This window comes from Schistocerca serialis, chromosome 9, assembly GCF_023864345.2.
Source record: "Schistocerca serialis cubense isolate TAMUIC-IGC-003099 chromosome 9, iqSchSeri2.2, whole genome shotgun sequence".
Lineage (NCBI taxonomy): Eukaryota > Metazoa > Arthropoda > Insecta > Orthoptera > Acrididae > Schistocerca > Schistocerca serialis.
This window is the reverse complement of record NC_064646.1, coordinates 281436430-281442823: the sequence shown is the minus strand read 5'-3', so window position 1 is coordinate 281442823 and position 6394 is coordinate 281436430.

Below are 6394 nucleotides of genomic sequence, written 5' to 3'. Positions count from 1 at the left end.
ACACGTGAGGCAATACTGACCCCACGACTTATTTTAGAAGATAGATTAAGTAAAGGTAAACCTTCGTTTCTAGCATTTGTAGACTTAGAGAAAGCTTTTGACAATGTTGACTGGAATACTCTCTAAAGGTGGCAGGGTTAAAATACAGTGAACGAAAGGCTATTTACAATTTGTACAGGAACCAGAAGGCAGTTATAAGAGTCGAGGGACATGAAAGGGAAGCAGTGGTTCGGAAGGGAGTGAGACAGGGTTGTAGCCTCTCCCCGATGTTATTCAATCTGTATATTGAGCAAGCAGTAAAGGAAACAAAAGAAAAATTCGGAGTAGGTATTAAAATCTATGGAGAAGAAATCAAAGCTTTGAGGTTCGCCGATGACATTGTAATTATGTCAGAGACAGCAAAGGACTTGAAAGAGCAGTTGAACGGAATGGGCAGTGTCTTGAAAGGAGGATATAAGATGAACATCAACAAAACCAAAACGAGGAAAATGGAATGTAGTCTAATTAAATCAGGTGATGCTGAGGGAATTAGATTAGGAAATGAGACACTTAAAGTAGTAAATGAGTTTTGCTATTTGGGGAGCAAAATAACTGATGATGGTCGAAGTAGAGAGGATATAAAATGGAGACAGGCAATGGCAAGGAAAGCGTATTTGTGGAAGAGAAATTTGTTAACATTGAGTATAGATTTAAGTGTCAGGAAGTAGTTTCTGAAAGTATCTGTATGGAGTGTAGCCATGTATGGAAGTGAAACATGGACGATAAATAGTTTGGACAAGAAGAGAATAGAAACTTTCGAACTGTGGTGCTGCAGAAGAATGCTGAAGATTAGATGGGTAGATCACATAATCAATGAGGAGGTATTGAATAGAATTAGGGAGAAGAGGAGTTTGTGGCACAAGTTGACTAGAAGCAGGTATCGGTTGGTAGGACATGTTCTGGGGCATCAAGGGATCACGAATTTAGTATTGGAGGGCAGCGTGAAGGTTAAAAATCGTAGAGGGAGACCAAGAGATGAATACAGTAAGCAGATTCAGAAGGATGTGGGTTGCAGTAGGTACTGGGAGATGAGGAAGCATGCACAGGATAGAGTAGCATCGAGAACTGCATCAAACCAGTCTCAGGACTGAAGACCACAACAACAACAACAATGCGTCATGCGTCTAGCTCCAGCTGCCATTTTTTGTTCGAAGTCTGTTAATTACCGTCGTGCGGACATAATCATGTCCGACATCTTTTCTCATGAATCACCTGAGTAAAAATGACAGCTCCGCCAATGTACCTCCCTCTTGTACGTTGTTTACGGGAGAACACCTCCATCTGTATACAATATGTGCATATCGCTATCCCAGAACTTTCCCTGACATCAGGGTATATGGCTGATGCCTCGCCCAATACGGGCCAAAAGTGATGTATTTTTTCAAAGTCCACGTTCATTTCTGGCTACGCCCTGCGTATACCGTAAATTTGGTCGAAATCGAGGATGACGTGTAGGCGCGGTCCCCTTGTCAGACCGTGTATTGCTGCGGTACCCCGGTTCTAGCCAGACAGTACCAAATTATGAGACTGACAAGGGAAGCATATTCCGTCTGTCCCAATACTTTCGAGATTTTATTTACAAAAACCAGAGAAAAGTTAATATGGTTGGTTTAATCCTCTAGGTGTTCGGAGTCTCCCCCTAGCTTAGTGCAAGGCATATAACGTTCATACAGCCAAATGAAACTGTCAAGAAGGTCCTTATTTGTGATGTTTTTCTACTCTCTCGTCACACTGCTTTGAATGTCGTTTATAATGTCCAAGTGTTGACACTTCGTGTGAGTTGCTGCACTTTGTCTTCTGTGCTAGGTTCATATCGATAACACAAAGTCTCGTCGGCACTAATAACTGTCCGCATTTTGCATTTCAAATAAAACGCACCTGGCTTCACCGCATAGTTATTTTTGCTGTGAAGTCAATGAGTGAGGACCAAACTTTAGGCCGGCCGCTGTGGTCGAGCGGTTCTAGGCGCTTCAGTCTGGAACCGCGCGACCGCTACTGTCGCAGGTCCGAATCCTGCTTCGGGCATGGATGTGTGTGATGTCCATAGGTTAGTTAGGTTTAAGTAGTTCTAAGTTCTAGGTGACTGATGACCTCCCATAGTGCTCAGAGCCATTTGAACCATTTGAACCAAACTTTGCACATACTTTTCGTTCTTCAAAATTTTCTGGAGAACGTCTTGAACTCTTGATTTAGGGATGTGGCACTCTTGCGATATATGACACAGCGGTGCTGACTCAGTACAGTCGCACGTCCACTACTTAACACTGCCTCTTTCACAGTTGACTCATCGGACGCAAATCTGTTCTATACCCACTATTGACTGGTTGCACGCACATCTATTGTTTACTGTTGTCAGTTCAAACTGCAACCTTAGTTACGTGCTGCTGTCGCTTATACGAGTACACCAGGAGCAAACTCAGTCCCGGAAGTTTTCAGTCGGACAATGAACGTTAATCCGGGCAACAACTTTGCTCGTATTTCGCACGATTTTAAAACATACTTGTAACATACACTGGTCTAGTAAGGGTCCCTTTTTAAGCATTTTCATGAAGAGAAGATTCAGAGTTTTACGTGGATGTTGAACACCATACGAGATGATGATGATGATATTTAGCTTGTGGGGCGCTCAACTGCGCGGTTATCAGCGCCCGTACAAATTCCTAATCCTTACACAGTGCAGTCACGCCACTTTCACGAGTGATGATGAAATGATGCGTACAACGCAAACACCCAGTCCCCGAGCGGAGAAAATACCCCAATCGGCCGGAAATCGAACCCAGGACCCCGTGATCCAGAGGCAGCAACGCTAGCCAGTGGAGCACGAGCTGCGGACACCATACGAGAGCGGCAGTCTTCGATCAGCTACGTTAGCGCAACCGAGTGTAATAGCAGAGTTCAAGTAATTATCGTCCTGCGTTTGAGCCTTGTCATTTTGTTTTCGTTATCACCCAAAAAACGTCGCTATAACGAATGGTATTTCTTCAGGAAAGACCATTCTTTTTAAATGTAGTGATGTGACGATATTAGTACGCTGACGGAAAAATAAATCGCAACACAAAAAAATTATTAATGTAGAGTAGCGAAAGTTCGAAAATGCATTTTTCTAGGTGACGTATTAAAGTGATTAATATAGCAAGATCACAGGTAAATGTAATCGCGAGATTGGCCATTGTAACTGTGAAATGCTGGTATATGAGTAACCGATTTAAGCGTTAGAATGTTGAATGCAAACATGTTAACGGGCATACATTGTGCTGAGCGGGTGCCGGATGTCGGTTTTTGGGGTGGAGTTCCACCCCTGCTATACTTGGTCGGCCAATACAGGAACAGTTAACGCTGGCTGTGAATGACGCTGGAGTTGTTGTCCGATGACATCCCAAATGTGGTCGACTGGAGACAGATCTGGTGATCGAGCAGGCCAAGGAAAGTTGCCGACACTAGACCTCCACCCTATACTCCAGTGAGCTCTCGCTTGACACCAATGACGTAGCAAATGGGTGGTTTGGGGTCAGTGGAGTGCACGCTACAGAACGTCTGGCTCAGGGCTGTCCTTGAGGTAGCCGATCTGTAACAGTTCGTTGTGTCACCGTGGTGACAAATGATGCTCGAATTGCTGCTGAAGATGCAGTAGAGTGCGCCAGAGGCACATGCCTTACACGGTGATCTTCCCTCTCGGTAGTGCATGTGACCGTCCGGAGCCCGATCTTCTTGTGACCACCCTAACCACCAGTGCCAGCAATCACGTATAGTGGCTACATCTCTGTTAAGCCTTTCTGCAGTATCGCAGAAGGCGTATCTAGCTTCTTGTAGCCCTATTACACGACCTCGTTCAAAGTCAGTTAGATGTTGATAATGACGTCTTTGTCGCCTTAAAGGAATTCTTGAATAATATCAATTTCTTGTATCCAATATCGGAGGTAACTAACGATCAGGACCGTTACAGTGTGTATTTAAATCAAACCTGATTCGCATCCTAATGTGACGTCTCCTGGCAAGACATCTACAAAATCGTTATAATACATAAAAAATAAACATTTATGTGTATTATTATTTCATTACTGTATGAATGGTTGTAGATTATGTATGAAAGGAGATAACAATTTTTCATTCTTATGTTTGTGCAATATTTATGTATCCATATTTCACAAATAACGTCTGTGGTCGGCGAATGTATCTGCCGAAGCAGACAATGATACTTAAAAATAATTACAAAGATGCATCGTCAATTGCCTATAAATAGTGGGGGTTAAAACATTACTCTCTCTGTCTTCTTGTAGCCGTTAAAGTTGTAAGAGCCTGTGACGCTCGCTTGAATGCTTAGGTAGCCTTCGTTTGTCCTTTGGTCGAGAAAGACGCCATTGGAGGCTGATATTTGTTAAATGTGCGTACTTTCAATTTATATTGATTTTTTGAATATAGAAATTGTTAAAATTATTACGTGTAATAATTTATTGCTAGCTTGCCCAAGATTTCGTTCCACATTCCTAGCCGTTTTCAGCATATGAGGAATTTTTCATGACGCAGAGCCGTGCAGCGATCGCGGGAACCGCTGCCGCGGCAAATTCAAATTTATCTGAATGAAAGCAGTTTTCCCGCAATATAGCGGGCATGTAACGGTACAGTAAAATTATCTCTTTGTTTCCTGGAGACTTCAGAGGGAAACTGTGGATTTTATTATGTCATTTTCAGATTGACATGGGCAGCTGCTATTATGTTATCAGTTACGTAAATAATCCATGAGTGATAAAGTTTTACTTGTGTGTGATCAAGGACTTCTGTGCAAAACCTGTTCTGGCTAATAGCATAAAAATCAAATTTCATTTTTTTAGCTTCTTGCTCTCATTTTAGTCGGGTCAGTTAATAGTGTGTATATATAAAATAAAATACACCGCAGCTTTTACGTTTAGCGAACATAACATACTGTTAACTTCCGTACAGGTAATAAGAGTAATTTTCAGTGCATTCAAGAGATGAAAGCAGCGAAGGCTGTTTTTTTATTCCGTAATTAGTTACAATAATGATACCATGTTCCATGTCTAACAAGACAGATCAGTGTTGTATAAAAATAGTTCGCAAATTAAAGACCGTACGTCCACAACAGTAAATCTTTCAGTGTTGTGCGTACCCCCACATAATAGGTCAAAGTGCATAAAGTTAAAATATTTTCAACTGCAGAAACTAATAGTGAGAATCGTATTTTATCTGCCGTGCTTGCAACAATAAGCAATATAAAGTTAATTAAAATATTATGCCATATAAAATGCATATAAAGTAAAAAGGGTGTGCGGTGTGGATTCCGCGACATTCATAGTGACGCTAACAGGCCACACTTATGCAATGTGGGTGAAATTTGAATAGACGTCACCTCTCAGATATAGAGACACGCATACCAAATTTCGTTTATGTCGCACAACTCCTTGTTGATGTTGCGATATTTTTTTTTCGTCAGTCTCTTAGAAATAAAATGTGGCATTCACAAATGCGTTTGGTGCAACTCTGCAGTAGATTTGTCAGTCTCTTACGAAGGATACCATTCGAAATGCTGTCGACCTACCAGTAGAACCAACAATTATAAGTGTAATTACTTCAGTGCGATAATTTTTCAATGCGCGCATGAATATTTCCTTTCCGAAGAAACACGATTTGTTTCTGTGATACGGATGTCTGTTGGAATAATACAAAATTAAATGACGAGGGTTGTAAACAATACAGACAGAGCTCTAGAATGCCGACGAAACAGGCTGCGGTAACGTCGCTCTCGTGTGGTATTCAACGTGTTCCAGAAAATACTTTAAAAGTGCATCGTGCTGGAGCAGCATTCGTTATACCTGAGTATATACTACTGTGATGCGTCCCAAGTTCTCTTTGCTAACACTGTTCAGTAAAAAAAACAGGACATGCAACTGTGTGAAAAATAAAATACGCCAACGAAAAAGAAGTTCAACTGATAAGGAAAATGCATACGGTTTCGACAGTCATATTTGGGAAAGTAAAATCATAACCGTAAGTTCTCATGAAGAACTAACTGTCAGGTGCGTTCTTGTTAAGTCGCTACACAAAACAGTAGCTTTTCACTAACCAATCGGCCTCTGCACAGTTGCTCTGCAATCTAGCTGCATAAGCAAATACAGGAATAGATGGTTGTGATTGGAATGCGGGCGAATTACCATACAAGTGACTATTTTCGGAATACTCCATTTATTCGGCACTACATTCTGTACCTGTGTGCGTGCAGTATTCAAAGTATACACGATTATATTGCATAAAATGGGAAAAAAGTAATGGCCTAACATCATTCGACAACATTTATAATGCTCTGAGACCTGAAAAATAGCTATAATTCAATTACGAGACT